The 17,939-nt window shown below is 39.5% G+C and overlaps 1 pseudogene; it reads right to left on the bottom strand.

The window, feature by feature from the left end:
- The window catches only part of LOC115798535 (NACHT, LRR and PYD domains-containing protein 12-like), a 32,717-nt pseudogene extending 15,928 nt beyond the window's left edge, over nt 1-16,789 (bottom strand).
- Nucleotides 16,790-17,939: the final 1,150 nt, after the last annotated feature.

Here is a 17,939-nt window from a genome sequence, read left to right as displayed (position 1 = left end):
CACACACAGCAGATCAGTGTGTATGCAGAGTCTGAGTGAGTGTATGAGAGGCATTAACTACTATAAAGAATGACTGTGCTCCTACAGTCTGTTTAGCTGCCTCTACACTCAGAGCCAACTCTGAAGGAATGCTGATGATTTTAGTTAGAGCACCAAATTTCCTGAGACTGACCTCATATAAAGTCATGGTTCTCTCCACATTTAGCCCTCACACTGCTGCTACATGAACAAAGACAAGTAGCAGCTGTGCAGTAACACTTAGATTAGAAACACTGCAGTGGAAAACACATGTGTGACTGACAGGAGAGAAAATAGGAAGCAGAACGAGAACTGGACAAAGAGACGGGAAGACAGAGAAACACTGGAGAGGCTAACATGGAAACTGCTACTAATGATAAGCATCATCATCGAGACATGAACCAAAACACAAAACTGGAACTTATCAGCAGAATGATTAAAAAGTAGGAAACAAAAATAGAACACAAGCTAAACTCACAATGTATTAGAATCATTTTAATAAGGAGAGAGTATGAGGAGGAGTTTCAAATGATTTAGTGATGAGAAATAAAATTAAGCTATTTGACAATTAAAGTGATCGCCCATCAACGCAGAAGGGAATCCGAGTAGAGACGGGACTTAAGACCACCCTGGAGTCTAGACACTGGTGGTGGTGGAGTCCAAGATGGAGGCTTGGAAGGAGCTCTTTGCTGGTGGTGAAGGGGAGGTGGTGTTATGCACCAATGAGTCTGAAATGGGGAATGACAGATGAGCTGTGATATCTAAAGTACCCTGAGCAGAGACTGATTGGCTGAAGGAAGGAGGGCTGAAAGATGATTGGACTAGAAGTGATGAAGTCAGCAGTGCGTTTGACAGCGTGCTGATTGGTTACAAGACTCCTGAAATCATCACATTTGTTCCAACAGTTCCAACATGATGTGAACCAGCTGTGAATATCTTCTTCTCTCAGGTCTGTTATTTTGGGAGCTGTGCACAGAAGATCTGGACCCTCATACTGGAAAACAGTCACTGTGGTTACACACAGACACACAAGAAGACTCTTCAGAGTTTTTCTGTCTCTGAAAATACTTCATGCTGTGATTGATGTTGAGCTGCAATAAAAGCAAAATGAAGACAATCTAGTGAAGTTAATATTATATAATATTAATATATTCTAGCAGAAGGGAGAGTGAGACTCCAGCCAAGGGGCCCGAACCAGAGGCAACGGGGAGCTGACCCCCCCAAAGGCCGGCAATCCGACAACAGGCGGCAGAGAGACCCTGTAGGCTAGAGACAATACCCCAAAAATGTTGAGATACCCCTACTAACTAAACCCAACCAAGGTTTCTTCATCTCTGAGGTCTCCCATATATGAACTGGATTCATGGATAAAAATATTTTACTGCCAAGGTGGTTAAAGTTATACATATTGTTATATACCCCCAAACACACCCTGTCTGCTTGGGGGTTAACACACAAAAACTGATGTAGATTAACAACACAAGGCCTGAGAGCTTTCAGAATAGGCATGTGTGTAGTCAGGTTGTTGCTTTACCCACCAGAAAACACTGTATGTGAATATCTTAAAGTATGGGGTAGACAGAGACCTTGGAGCACAAACCTAAAATACCTAAAATAAAAAATATCTATGCTGAATGTTTTCATTTCCTTTGAAATCGATTTGCCAGAGATTATCATAGAGATACATATGATGGCTTGTTGGAAATGTGCGGTTGTGCTGAATCCATCAATATCAAATATGTAAATGTAGCATGCAGAATCAGAGTGTTAATCAATGAATGTATGAAGCGTCTCAACTGAAAGAACAGGAAGTAATGAGACAGTCTCCAGTCCAAATCTTTATTCTGCTACATGTACTGTCATATAACACAGTAGGCTTGTTGAATGGATGTTTGTTACCAACTATGTAACTATACTATGCAGTCATTCATATCAAAATATGTGATCTGTCCAAATGAAAGAATATCCTGCATTTCACTGCAGCATAAACCAGGGGGTCAAAATTGCAAACACAGTCTAAGTTGTGGCCAAACTGAAACTAAAGCTGTTTGTCACTAGGCTACAAGGGTCAAAGGTCCCAGAGGACACATTTAGCATTGACCTGCAGTAAAATAAAAAATGGCTTCTATCACTGCTTTAATGTCTTAAGTGTATTTTCTGTTTTGTCTTCATATTTGAAACTGGATGAAACAAGTTTGGCTCAAAGAGAGAAAATGAGAAAAATTCTGGAGTAACTTTTTCATTACTTTTTTCATCACTTTTTTCCCACCAGTTTAATAATCTCTGTGTTCACATATAGAGCATCATTATCACACTGATGAACATTAGTGTCACAGTTGGGGCTCTGTGTTGGGCGGGGTGGACCCAAATGCAGGACGCAGAAGACAGAACTGAACTTAAAACTGCTTTATTTGCAGGTGACAAAACTAAACATAAAGCACAGGGAACACGAGACTATCAAAATAAAACAGGAAGTGACTCATTGGAACAGAGACGCAGACCTGACACAAAACATCAGGAAACACAAGGAACTAGAAAATCAAAACATAACCAATCCCCACAACACAAGAAAAACCCCAGAATAGACAAAATAAAGCCAGAACAAAACACACAGGATCAAATGGATCAGGGACCATGACAATTAGTGACAACACTGCAGGAACTGTGTCATAATGTCAGGATTATTAGATGTGCAGAGTTGTAGTTACTGACAGTGACCACTGGAGGGCAGTGATCCTGATAGTTTCTCTGAACAGTCCAGTTCATCCACATTAATATGAAGCTGTTGGTATCAGTGTGGTTAACAACAGTTAGCAGCACAATTATAAAAACATTATTTAAATATTTTGATCAATTAAAAACTCTTCGTGTCATATCATTAAAATGATCAACAAAAGAAGATGTCAGGGATAATTTTTTACTCAGCGAATGAAGAACAAATGTTTAAATTTAAACTTCAGCAAATTAGTTAATAAACAGTGGATCAACCAAATAATAAACAATTAAATAATACAGAGAGCAGCAGAGCAAAAAGAGCTGATTAACTTCTCTGTCTCAGTGCATCTTATCTTGAGGTTCAGCCACAGAACGTACAATTAAAACATCACCAACGTCACCATGTTCTGGTATTAATCTGGACGAGATTGTTCTGTATTAATTAAATTGAAACATCAGGAGAGAAAATGTTCTTCATGACTCCACTGCTGATGAGAGGAATCTGCATCATGAAAAACCAGCTTGAACAAGACCGAATGATGAAGACCCCTGAGCTTGTTTCTGTTTAGATAAGAGGCAGCATAAAGATGTTATGGATAGTCAGGAACAGGAGCTCAGAGGGAGAGAGAGAGAGGACACAGACAGAGGCCTGTCTCATCCTCTTAGTTCCTACATGCAGGTGATTTTTCTGAATCTTTAATATACTAAATGTCTTACTTTTTTAATTAAAGTGTTTCAGGTGTCTAAACAACCTGTTTACCTGTCAAAGAGGAAAAAACACAAAAGAAAGAACAGCAACTTCAACCCCCAAGTAAACAAACCATATCATAGGAAGTAAATGAAAGATGCTTTACATATTTAATGACAGCCAGTCATAAACATCAGAGTGTAATTCATCTTTTGACCAGCAGAGAGAAACAAACCATCAACCAGTCAAACTGCTTCCCAGTTAAAGGAGATGTTGGTTTGATTGGAGCTTCAGTGAATATTCATCATATTTTGATCCAAGAGAGTCTCGCTATGAGGGGCCATTTACTCAGACTTCCTCCGAGTAGCCCATAACTCATGTTTTGGGTCAGTGCAGCTCAGTGATTCCTCTCTGATATCACAGTTTGTCTCATCTGCAGCAAACTAACTGCAGCTGACATGAACTGAATCATCTGAGCTGAACTGAGCTTCAGAGAAACACAACATCCTGATATTCACTGTGAAGCTTTGAGTGGAAAAAGACAGAAAAACAACATGTGGATCCTGGAATAATGGCAGCTTCCATCTTTAAAGGACTGAAGAGGTAGAAGTTTACAAGGAATCATTGAGAACAGTTTCAAACATCAACTGATTGAATCCATGAATCTGAAAACGTGTTTGTGAGTGAAAGAGACAGACATGTACAGACTGAACTATCTGTTCAACAGTCAGAGTTTCTCTGACAGGAGGACACTCTTTACACTCAACTCAGCACAGAGACACTGAGGAAGCAGACCAGAGTGTAAATCCAGGATAAAGAGTTTCAGTGAATGTGGTGTTGAAGGTGTGGAGGTGGATCAGAGTGTCAGAGGAGACTCTGTAGAAGGACAGAGTGCCAGCAGGACAGTCCACATACACTGCTACTCTGTTAGAGACAGAGGAGGAGGAGGAGGAGGAGGAGGAGATGAATGTTTGTCTGTTATTGTGACAAACAGCGTAACCTTCAACATTAGAGCATCTCAGACTCCAGGACTGATCATTCCTTCCAAACTCACAGTCATGTCTGTTTCCTTTCCTGCTGATTCTTCTGTAACTCACTGATATATAAACCTTTTTTTTCCACTCGACCTCCCAGTAACAGCGACCAGTCAGACCATCTCTACACAGCAGCTGAGGACAATCATCAAATCTGTCTGGATGATCAGGATATGACTGAACCTTCTTCATATATTTCACCTTCCTCTTGTTGTCACACAGTTGTAGTTTTGTGTTCACTGTGTTTGTGTCGATTGTGAGTTGACAGGAATCTGATGGAGAGAACAAACACAATCCAGCTGCAGTTATTGATCCATCATCTGTTCATTGATTGACACTTTGATGATGACTCCTGACATCAGAGATGTGAATGAGTGATGTGACAGTTTGAAGATGGTTGAATGTGTGCTGCTTTGTTTTCATCAATCACATTAAAAACACACTTACACTTCCTCAGACCTGGGATCAGCCATCGGACTCCAGCAGGCTCCACCCTGAAAGGAGGAGGGGGGTCAGAGCAGCACAGTCTCTGTCAGCATGCACACATGGACATTACATCGCTCTCAGACACACACTGTGTATCATAATCACAGCAAAAAGTTATCATGAGCCTTAATAAAGATCATTTGTGTGAATAATTTTAATACTTTATTGCAAAATCTTGAACTGTGGAAATGAAACTCCTGAAATCACAGCCCACATTTTTCAGTCACTTAAATATTTTAATCAAATCTCAAAAGTCTGTGCATGGATAGGATTTTTTTGTATTATGCTAGCAGTAAATTTCCTTCATGATGTTTATAATTCTGTTCTCTAAGATTTTACATAATGATCAAAGATGTGGATTCAACAGGCTTATTTTCCTCAACTATAAACTCAAGTTCTCCCCTAACATACAGTAAATCCTTCACTCATTAACAGTGGTGGTAACAATTTTTATTTTAGTAAAATTTATTGTTTTCATTTTAATTTCAATTTCAGCAGCAATTTCCAGATATTCTCACATTTGTTTTCCTGATTATATGTAATGAGAGCACCATCCAAATTCCAAAGGCTCCTATTCTAAAATGTCTCTGGAAACATTCCCATCAATGGGAACAATTTTATTTGAAATTATTCTTATAAATCAGCTGTCACACTATTTTTTTCTGATTTAATTTAATTAATTGCCCTCTCAGTTTGTTGGAATGAATGTACTAGGAAAACAAGAATAAGTGTTAACATCTGGCAGTGAGAGATGAGGAGTTGAGCCAAACTTACACTATTCCCTTACTGAACTGGCTACAAAGAAAAAAATTCCTTCTCATTACTTTTATTATAATCAAGTAGCAACAAATCTTACATTTGTTTTAGATCATTGTGTGTTTTTACTTTTCTTACTTTCATATAAATTAGTTCTGTTAAAAATGCACTGGTCTAATCAAAAAAGGACGTTGACTAAAAGAAAAACATGACAGTGGTGAGTAGAGCAGATAACAATTAATCTTAATGCTAATAACTAAATGCTGACATAACTCCCACCAACACTACATTATATTTTGTTTACTGTGATGTTTAAAGCAGCCTGGTGAGTCCATCTCTCCTGACTGTGATGTGTTTGAGTCTAGTGTGCACAGCTAGCAGTCAGACTCAGGACACCATTAAATGACAGTTAGCATAGCTAGCAGGCTGAAAGAATGTAGAAGCTACTAGTTTCAGTATTAGCACTTTACTACCAGTCAGCTTGGTCTTAGGCATTATTACCAAAATAAAAATGGTCTCTGCCAATTTCAGAAAAATAATTTCCAGTTGTTTTGTAGGACACCAGAAATTGAAAGATTTCAAGGGTGAAATTTGCAATATTGTACTTTTTCATATCTTAGCATTAACAGGTTGCATCAACCTGGGAATGCTAAGCTATGAAATTGAGATGAAACAAAATGTGTACATATTTTCCAAGTTACTAAGATGCATTGGTGTAAATTATTGTGCTATATATGCGCAGTGTGTATTTATTGTATTTTCCATACTGTAGTGTAGGCTTAGTAGTTTTGTGATACAGGAGCCTCTCCCAGCTGCCATGAGAAAATTAAAAAGCTGCCACATGCATGATTTCTTCATGCTGGATACAAGTGTTACTGGAACATTTACATAGTATTATAGTGAAGGACAGAGAAAAGATTGACCTCCTCCTCTCTTAGAAACTGTCTGTGGCTGCCACAGACCTCTCCATACCTGACTGTCTCTATTTTCAGCTGCTCCAGCAGCTTCACTCCTGCGTCTCCTGGATGGTTGTAGCTCAGGTCCAGCTCTCTCAGATGGGAGGGGTTGGAGCTCAAAGCTGAGATCAGAGACTTACAACCTTCTTCTGTGATCAGGCAGCCTGACAGCCTGCAGACATGACAGATACTCTTAGAGAGCAGCAGTGCAGTTGACTACAAAGAAGTTATCACCCCAAAAGGATGATGACAGCAGCACCAAAATACATTTGATCCAGACATTAAATTCTACAACTTACAAAATCTACAAAAAGTAATAGAGCTGAGACTGATGGGATTGTTATTAGTTTGGAGTGATTAGTCATTAATAAAAAAAGTGGACAAACTAAAATGTTGATCAAATGATGACTGTAGATCAAAAGCTTTTAACCAGCTGTTGTTGTTCAGTCAACTCTTGTCCAGAGACTGGAGGGTCTCATGTCTTAACTGCTGGAAATCAGTAATTGTGACAATATCGGGCATAAATAAGAATTGTTATGCACATTTTTGTGTGTTAGAGCCCTGACTTTAGTTCCAGAGATGAGGCTTAAAGTGAGGAGGAAGAGGATGAAGTGGAGATGAGGGAGGAAACAGAGCAGTGGAGGAGGAGGAGAAAGAGATAATAAGAACTAAAGAGAAATAGATGATGAACTGTACAAATCTTAAATGTCATAAATGAACTACTTGTCATGTTTAAATTCTAACTAACCTATAATTGAAGCTTTACAGCAGTTTTTAAAGTTATATTTAGGTGTTGAGAGTGCTCAGCAGATTTTCCTTTTCTTTCAGAATCATGAATGTGGAACATTGTAATTATTGTAGGGTACAGAGGGTTAATCTTCATGTAAAGACACTGTCTGATTGAAGATGGTTTAATAAAAGACATGAACCTGTATAGATTACCACTAATACAAAGCAGATTTTAAATCATCATCATTAAGTCATCATAAACACTTTAAGAATTCTTACCTGAGTGTTTCCAGTTCAAAGTGTGGACTCAAGATTCCAGAAGACAAAATCTTCACTCCTGAGTCTTTCAGGTCATTGTTACTCAGGTCCAGCTGTCTCAGACTAGAAGACTCAGAGCTGAGAACTGAGGACAGAGCTTCACAGCTTCTCTCTGAGAGGTTACAGCCACTCAACCTGAAGAAACATTAACAAAATAATGAGGTATGTTCTTTTTCTTTCTCTTTCTTTCTTTCTTTCTTTCTTTCTTTCTGTTAAAAAGATTGTGACTTTAAGGCATAAAACTTTGAAAACATACAGAGCTTTGTTGGAGGCTTTGACCACTGGCAGCAGCCTCAGCAGAGCCTCCTCTGAAGCAGAGTATTTCTTCAGGTCAAACACATCCAGATCTTCTTCTGATGACAGTAAGATGAAGACCAGAGCTGACCACTGAGCAGGAGACAGTTTATCTGTGGAGAGACTTCCTGATCTCAGGGACTGTTGGATCTCCTCCACTAGAGAACGATCATTCAGTTCATTCAGACAGTGGAACAGGTTGATGCTTTTCTCTGCAGACAGATTCTCACTGAGCTTCTCCTTGATGTAGTGGACTGTTTCCTGATTGGCCTGTGAGCTACTTCCTGTCTGTGTCAGCAGACCTCGTAGGAGAGTCTGATTGGTCTGCAGTGAAAGACCCAGGAGGAAACGGAGGAACAAGTCCAGGTGTCCATTTGGACTCTGTAAGGCCTTGTTCACAGCACTCTGGTAGAGGTGTGTCTGTGCAGATGTTTTCCTTTCAGAGTCCTGGAATGATGTTTGTTGTTCTTCCAGCAGATTGACTCCAGAGTTGATGAAGGTCAGATGGACATGAAGAGCAGCCAGAAACTCCTGAACACTCAGATGGATGAAGCAGAACACCTTGTCCTGGTACAGCCCTCTCTCCTCTTTAAAGATCTGTGTGAACACTCCTGAGTACACTGAGGCTGCTCTGATATCGATGCCACACTCTGTCAGGTCTGATTCATAGAAGATCAGGTTTCCTTTCTGCAGCTGATCAAAAGCCAGTTTTCCCAGAGACTCAATCATCTTCCTGCTCTCTGGACTCCAGTGTGGATCTGTCTCAGTTCCTCCATCATACTTGACCTTCTTCACTTTGGTCTGAACCACCAGGAAGTGGATGTACATCTCAGTGAGGGTCTTGGGCAGCTGTCCTCCCTCGCTGGTTTTCAGCACATCCTCCAGAACTGTAGCAGTGATCCAGCAGAAGACTGGGATGTGGCACATGATGTGGAGGCTTCGTGATGTCTTGACGTGGGAGATGATCCTGCTGGCCTGCTCCTCATCTCTGAATCTCTTCCAGAAGTACTCCTCCTTCTGTGGGTCAGTGAACCCTCTGACCTCTGTCACCATGTCAACACACTCAGCAGGGATCTGATTGGCTGCTGCAGGTCGTGTGGTTATCCAGAGGCGAGCAGAGGGAAGCAGGTTCCCCCTGATGAGGTTTGTCAGCAGCACATCCACTGAGGTGGACTCTGTAACATCAACCAGGATCTCAGTGTTGTGGAAGTCCAGAGGAAGTCGACACTCATCCAGACCATCAAAGATGAACACAACCTGGAAGTCTTCAAAGCTGCAGATTCCTGCTTCTTTGGTTTCAGTAAAGAAGTGATGAACAAGTTCCACCAAGCTGAACTTTTTCTCTTTCAGCACATTCAGCTCTCTGAAAGTGAATGGAAACATGAACTGGATGTCCTGGTTGGCTTTGTCTTCAGCCCAGTCCAGAGTGAACTTCTGTGTTAAGACTGTTTTCCCAATGCCAGCCACTCCCTTTGTCAGCACTGTTCTGATTGGTTCATCTCTTCCAGGTGAGCCTTTAAAGATGTCTTCTTGTCTGATTGGTGTTTCTGGTCTGTCTGGTTTCCTGGATGCTGTTTCAATCTGTCTGACCTCATATTCATCATTGACCTCTGCAGCTCCTCCCTCTGTGATGTAGAGCTCTGTGTAGATCTGATTCAGAAGGGTTGGGTTTCCTGCTTTAGCGATGCCCTCAAACACACACTGGAACTTCTTCTTCAGAGCAGATTTGAGTTTATGCTGGCAGGTGATGGGAAATCCTCAAAGAACACAAAACATATAATCTAAAAACATGAACTTCAGCATGTCCTACTTTAAAAAATAGATAAGTAAATATAAATATACAAATGTCATGCTGTTCTGTCAACATATTAAATCTTTTTAGAAATCCTCTTACTGCTCTGCAGACGGTCAGCCAGCTCCTCCTGCTTCATTGTCCTCAGGAAGTGCAGTGTGATCTTTACAAATGCTTCTCTGTTTCCCTTTCTGTTTGCTTCTTCCTCACCCTCCAACAGCTCCTCACCCTCCCCATGACTCTCTAAGGATTCTGGGTAATCTGGATTTAGAACCTTCTGGATTTTCTTCAGCTCGTTCTTCACAAAACTGATCATATTTTCCTCCAGCAGCTGGAACAGATTATATGAATGAATAAAAATAGCAGAACCACACATCAGAAACATGAACACAATGAGAATCCACTGGTGTGCAAAGTGCAGCATGGAGATGACTGAAAGAACAGATGTAACAGTAGTTGTTGTACATGTACAAACCATAAATATGGAGTCCAGCTGTGTTTGATGCTGCAGGGCAGACTGACCACTGGGATCCTCTATACTCTCCTGGTCCACTCTGTGAAGGAATCAAAGAATCGGTTCAAGCACAGAAAAAAGGTTCAAAACATATATAAAAACTAAAACCACAATTAGAACAATAAACAATAAGAACCAACATCTCAGACTGAGTTAAAAGCCAAAGAGGAGAAATGTGTTTTAAGAGACTGTTTAAAAGCAGAGAGTCAGCCTGATATGCAGAGGGAGATCATTCCACAGTTTTGGGGCAGCGACTGAAAAAGTGCGGTCACCTCTCATCTTCCTGTTTGTCTTTGGGATAACCAACAGTGACAGATCAGCTGACCTGAGGGAGCGTGCAGGGACGTATAGGTGGAGAAGGTCAGACAGATATGGTGGGGCAAGGCCATGAAGACATTTAAAAACAAATAAAAGAATTTTAAAATCAATCCCAAAATGAACTGGGAGCCAGTGAAGTGAGGGTAAAATTGGTGTAATGTGTTCACATTTTTTGGCACCAACTAAAAGTCGAGCAGCAGCATTTTGTACCATCTGTAGTCATGTGAGTAGTGTCTGGTTCAGCGCAACATAAGAATCAACACATAATGATTAACATCAAAATTCTATCTATGACTCTAAAAAGATGATTTTTTTTTCTACTCTAAATCGTCACTGATATCCAAAAGTCTCCTTCGATATGTTTTACAGTCTTGTCACCTTTCATGGATATAAACATTATTTCCAGGAAGGTTTTATAAAGTAAAGTAAAAGAGTGGGTATTGTTGACAACAGAAGATGATTATTTTTAATTTAAATCTTTTGTGTGTAATCCCTAAAAAATTGCCCTGTGGCAGAATGGTGACATGTTCGTGTCCATCAGGAAAGCTGGGATAGACTCCAGAAACACTGGGACCTCGAACTGGATCAGCAGAAGGAAACGTTTTCAAACAGTTTAAAAATCCCTGTCTGGAAAACTTTTTTAATATCTCAGTGAATCCATTGCAGTGGAGTTTGGTTCTCATGTATAAAGAATTAAGGCCGTTTCACACCGGATGCGTTGCGTAAAAACGACACGAAATTCCGAATCTTTCGGATGCGAACCTGTCGTGTAACCTATATACACACCGGACGCGTTGCGTTTTTGCGACTAAATCCTCCCTATATAACGCACGGTGGAAAAAAAAAAATGCAGTCGACATCAAGTGATGATGTAATGGCCCTGATGTTTCTAAACAAGAGAAGGAAGAAACAGAGTTTATGGGTTCATCCAAGTCATAAGAAAGCAGCAGCAGGGAGAGTTTCATGGTTTGATCCAGGAGTTGAAGCTGCATCACGGCCGCTTTGGCGCATACTTCAGGATGTCAGTGGGCAGTTGTTGATGGCAGAGTTGGGATCACATGTGAGGAGGCAGAGGATAATATCAGAGAGCCGACTGACCCGGAGCAGCGTGTAGCTGTGTGTCTGAGGTAAAATATTATGATTTTATTGTTCCCACATCACTGTATATTCAGTACATCGGTTCGTGTTTTGAGCTATGACCTCGCATGCTGCTAAATGCAGCGCTCTGATTGGTCAGATCTGTTTGTTCACTTGCGAAAGTCAGAAAAATCGAACTTGATCCGAAAAAATAAATGCCGCAAATTCGTCCTGTGAAATGACGCGGTCGGTGTGAACGGCTGCATTAAGAACAGGAGAGTCCGAAAAATATTTTTAACGCACGAAACATTCGCACGGAATTTACGCGTCCGGTGTGAAAGGGCCTTTAGTGTTGATAATTCTTTAGGTCTTTTTCTATTTAAATGCTCACTATAATGCAAATGAACCCACAAACCCAAGAAAAAAATCATAAACACATATAAAAATCATTTCTCTGCAAATGTTTATTTTTTCTTGAGGATGCTATTAGGGTTCATGACCATAAAATATATCCAGACAACATAAGCCAATATTTATCTGTTCATGTGTATCTATTTATTTTTCAGTAAAAACTGAAACAAGTGTTCATAAACCAATAAAATTAATTTCTGGCATTCTGGTTCTGTGATCTAGTACTTTATGATGGAGAATGGCAACACATTATTTCTATGCAATTATTTTGGGTATTTTTGCTTCATTTTTAAAAATGAATACAACTTTGTAAAAACTTTGTAACTTTTTAAAACTTTTAAAATCCAAATTGTAAAAACAGTCTTTAATTAATAGAATTTTTCAAACAAAATTTACACAATTTTCCTTTTATTTTTTAATACATTAAATATCAGTGAAGTTGCAACAATAGATTGTGTCCAAAATAAATACGTGTAAGTGTGAATAACCATAAATAAATAAACTGCAGGCTGCTCCCATGTTATTTATGTATTTTTTTAATGGTTTTGGTTTTCCTGTCAGGAACTACAGATGAAAAGTAGTTTTTTGGCCAATTCTGTCATATTTATATAAAAATGTTCACCAATATGCTCTGTCCCTTTTAAATAAATCAATTCAAACAATGAGTTGCTGAGGTGGGAAGTTCTTCATGTTTTATGGCAGATACCTTTTGAAAAAGATACCTCTCTCCTGACAAGTAAATTGTGTCAAGATCTACTCTGAAAATATTGTTTATCATCTTCTCACTGCACTAAACCAGAATGATATCTGACAACTGGGACATTTACCTTCACAGCATGGATATAGTTGATATTTGTGGTATTTCTCACTTCATTATTTCCCAAAGTTTTGCACTATTATCACTTCATAAGTACACACACTCTGGCAATTCACAACATAAATCCAAAATCTGGTTTTCATTCAGCAAAACCTTCAGATCAGTTTGATGGCATTCATCATAGTTTCAATAAACTGCATCAAATTAATGTCCATGATGTGGAGGAATAGAAACAAGCACGCTGAATATTTGACCAGTTGTCCGACAGTTTACTGAAGCAGACTTAGAAAAAATGTATTATGGATAAAATCTCAATGAATCCTATCACCATGTGGGACCTGTGGCTCCTGAAAACAAGGTCTTGTTATTTTGGCCTTTTACAGCTTTATTTGATAGTGTATAGTGGAGAGAGAGAGAGGAGGGGAAGACATGCAGTAATGGCAACAGGTCAGGACACCAACCTGAGCCCCCACACCACCACACAGAGGACATGGTTGCCTGCTCAACCACTGGGCCACAGGGATGCCCAAGGTCTTCTTTTTACCTGTATTTTGACAGCAGGTTCATCTTGCAGTCTTGCAGTTAAATTCTGCTCTAATGGTGTTAAGTTCTCATTTTGACTGGTTATGCTGGTGACCTGTGACCTACGTTTACTGCAAGTCCTCCTTCATTTATAGCAGCAGCTGGGGTGGACTGTCAGCAGTGTTGCACCTGAGGTGGGAGTGGCCACAGGCACAGAGCCTGCTCTCATGTTCCTTCTCTAGTGATGAACAAGTGAAGCTTTTGTGAAGCACTGAGCTACTTGAGCCAATTGTTCTGAATAATATAAATAATCTATTTTTTTTTTTTTTTTTTGCTTTTTTGGTTCTGGCATTTTTACTTAGCACCTTTCATCACATTCATGCTCCCAACTGTGTGGCAACAGTTTGGGGATGACCCCTTCCAGTTCCAACATGACTGCACACCAGTGAACAAAGCAGCTCCATAAAGACACGATGAGCCAGTTTGGTGTGGAAAAACTTGACTGTCCTGCACAGAGTCCTGACCTCAGCCTGAGAGAACACCTTTGGGATGAATTAGAGCAGAGACTGTGAGCCAGGCCTTCTCTCCAACATCAGTGTCTGAGCTCACAAATGTGCTTCTGGAAGAATTCCCACAAACACTCCTAAACATGTGGAAAGCCTTCCCAAAAGAGTTGAAGCTGTTATAGCTGCAAAGGGCCCACATCATATTAAACTCTAGATTGGGATGTCAGTCAAGTTCAAACGTGTGTGAAGGCAGACGAGTGAATACCTTTGGAAATATATTGTAAAATAATACAGCCTGTGTGAACAGATGGACTGAATGAAACCTACAAGCATTTACATGGAAACTGTTCTGTGATTAAATTAAACATTAAAATGATCTTTTCCAAACTTTTTGAATAAACCTGTGTTTTATTTTTATCATATTTTCTTGTATTTTCAAAAAACTGAACAGCTCTCTAATGTTTGGAACAGATGTTTGGCTCTTATTTTGAAATTTTAAAGAGAAATCCACATGATTATGATCAAAGAAATGCAAGAAATCAAAGATCAGCTGTTCATCAAAGGTTTAAACCTTTGATGAACAGCTGATCTTTGATTTCTTCATAAAGTTGTCTTCCTTTTAAATCAGTGTAATGATCTTCAGATCAGCCACTCTTTAAGCACAGAGCTGAGTTCAGGTTCAGCAGATCTATTAAACATTTCCAGACACAGAATCTGATGAAGATGTAGAATAACTTCATCTTGAAATAGCAAATATGTTTGGCACAACAACGCATTCAGATCACAGTTCTGCTTGCAAGATCTACCAGACATGACAGGCTTTAAAAAAAAAAAAAAAAAAAAAAAAAAAAGAATAACTTCATCATGCCTGTTACGGCCCCAGCAGGACCTGCTGTGACTTCTTGAGCCACTGGGTGTGGCTTCCTTTCTCCAGCCTTAGTTGTCGCCCCTTATTGTACAGCTGAAGCACCTCAGCAATCAAGCTGGTGTACTTAAGGCCAGAGAGCGGAGCGCTCAGGTCCAGTGATAACTAGAAATTGCCATTATGTAACAGTTTGTTAACTGTGTGTTTACTCCTGCTTGGTGGAGAGGAGGGTGTTTTGTGAGTGAGGCTTCTTTTTTTGTTGATTTGGTGATTAACCCGTGTTTTGTTTTTCCTTTTTTTTGAAGGTGATAGCAGCCTGTCTGCCTCTTTTTGTTAAAGCATTAATAAAAGTCTTTTAAGTGTTTTGCTTTCATGTCTCTTTTTGTCAACCCAGTCACATTTTGTTATCCCCCCGAACTCTTTAGGGGAGTGTAACAATCCCAAAGAGAAATGGGTCTGTAGGCTGTGTATGTGCAGAAGGAAACTTCAAAGTAGTGTTGGCAGCACAGAGCACCACCTGGAGGTAACAACAGTCCATTACACTAAGCAAATCCTACTACAAGGAGCAATAGTTTAAATGAGCATTATGTACATGTAAGGAATTCGTCACTAATTTATTTTAAGAAGCAGTTCATTCAAGTGAGAGCAAAGAGTTCATCTTACTAACAGCTCACCTCTCTGCAGCAGAAGGTTGCTGTCCTTTAAAATCAATGAGGCGGAGATTAGAGTTGCTGCTCTTGAAGGACACACAGCTGAGTTCAGGTCCAGGTCCAGGTCCAGGTGGGTTCCTGTGAATAATGATGCAGCAGTGATGTGAGTGCTGAGCTGTGACATGGAGAAGAGTCATGGACAGTTAGAGATGGTCATCTCACCTCTGAGCTTTGGTCTGGCTCTCATGTTCCCCACACAGAGTGGTTTTAGAGGGAGGGACTCCCTCCTCTCTGTCCTCACACTGATCCATGCTGCTGAATTCACATCAGCTCACACACACTTTCTACCTTCACCTGCAAACACACATCATTCATGCTCACATCAACTGAAATCCTCCTTTCATCGTGTGTGCAGCTGAATGCAACAGGCCTGCAAAAAATGTCATCCTAGATAGAATAAGAATCCTATACAAAATATTTACAATTTTATAATTTTTTTATGTCAGTTTACACAACTTGAATTTTAATCTAAGCTGGAATCCTAATTTTACATCTTTTTTTTTTTTTTTTTTTATCTAATTATTCAGCAGCAACCTGACGGGGACGAAATGCAGGACACAGAAACTGAAGATAAAAATCTGGAGAAACATCAGAGACAGTTTATTGACTGATCTGTGACATCAGTGACCTGGACAGAAACTGAGAGACTGACCTGCTTCTCAAATCATTTTTATTACCTTTAAAAAGAAACTTTCTGCAACAGTTTGATTATTTAACTCTTTCAGTAACTGTTCAGTAAAGGTTTACTGTACTGATGGGCTCTAACAACCTCATTTTATAGAGAATTTCATTATTTCTGCCATTACTGGATAAAAATGCTGATTGGGATTTAGACTCAAAAGAACTAAAGAATAAAATAATCTGATCAATCTCAGCTTCACTGACAGATGGTGGCTCTCTTACAGCCTCAGCAGATTTACTGAGTTACTGCTAACATTTAACTGAAAAAAGGCAAACATGACTCAGCTTTTATTTTTATTAATCTTTTACAGAGAGATCTACATGCTGCGCAGGTTTGAGATGTTTTATTCTTTAATGTGTTCCAGCTTGTGTATAGGAGGCAGTAAAGGTTACAACAAAAACAAGTTTAAATGTCCAGTTCCTGATCTCATGATGTTACAGAGCACTCACACAGAGTGTGTGCTTCAGCAGGGTTGTTGTTAATAAATAAGACTTGTGTTGCTGCGGGAGAATGAAGGTTCAAAGGTCATTTCATGACATAAATCAGCCAAGCAAATTCAAAACACACTTTACCTCAAACATTTTAGTTAATGTAGCTGAGATTTTAACCAATTTTAGGTTTCTGAGCCACACCTGTGCTGCTGTATCACTAGTTATATGTTCGTTATTATATTAGTTTTGGTCAAACTGGGCTTCAGCACAGCAGAGCTCCAGAGAGCAGGTCAGAACATGTCCAGCAGCCCATATTCAATAACAATATTATTTACAGCACAAAGACTGAGAGACGAGGACAGAGAGGGCGAGAAGAAGCAGGGAAGAGCGGCTTTGTTATCAATGTCAACAAAAGATAAAGAGCCAAAGTGTATCTGCTGTTTAGCCACGTTCATGATGATGGCTTCGCATTTGCTTTGTGTCCAGGTTCATGGAGGAAAAGTGTTTTATTTATGTCTGCAGTTATTAGTGCTGCTTTAACTGATTAATGATGCATTATACTGAAAATGATTCAGAATCACTTCTTAGACACAGAAATAGCTCAACTAACTAATTAAATTGCTTATGAAGGAAACACTGTAATGTGTAGCCAAAATATATTCAGCAATAGTGATAAAGGGATGCAAACTCTTAGCAATCAGATTTAATCTAATTGCACATTCTGTATAATGACAATAAAGGTATTCTATTCTATTCTGTTCTCATTTTCTATCTTTAGCAGCCACCAGTGTCTCATTTGGCCTATAACATCAGATTCACTGCCAAATGCACAAACATGGACTGTATGTACGAAACAAAGGCACTGATTCAGTGAAGAAAGCATCTTAATAAAGTACTTTGTACCACTGAAAACTGCCTTTATCAGCGCCTTATACAGTATTTGAATTTCACCATCTGACACTTCATTGCTGTTTATTCTCAATGAGAAATTGATGCGACCGGGAAATGGCTCTTTTTTTTTCTTCAGCGAATCCATCAAGCTTTCATAACTGGTAGTGAAACTGATCGTAACACACAATCAGGCCCCTATTGTCTGTTGTTGTTGTTTTCCATCAAGGTCAAAGGAAAAGTGGTCAGGTAAAGGAGATAGGAGGTGACTTTGAACGCACCCAAAGGTTGTGTTGAACACATTTTAGCAACAGTTAAAACATGATTTGATTAATGAGGAACATGAGTAGCAGTTTTATATATCTCATAAAGTACACACAGTGTTTCTTTGGTCAATGTTCAGTTTCCTACA

Source organism: Archocentrus centrarchus, chromosome 2, assembly GCF_007364275.1.
Source record: "Archocentrus centrarchus isolate MPI-CPG fArcCen1 chromosome 2, fArcCen1, whole genome shotgun sequence".
NCBI lineage: Eukaryota > Metazoa > Chordata > Actinopteri > Cichliformes > Cichlidae > Archocentrus > Archocentrus centrarchus.
This window is presented reverse-complemented; position numbering and strand designations above follow the sequence as displayed.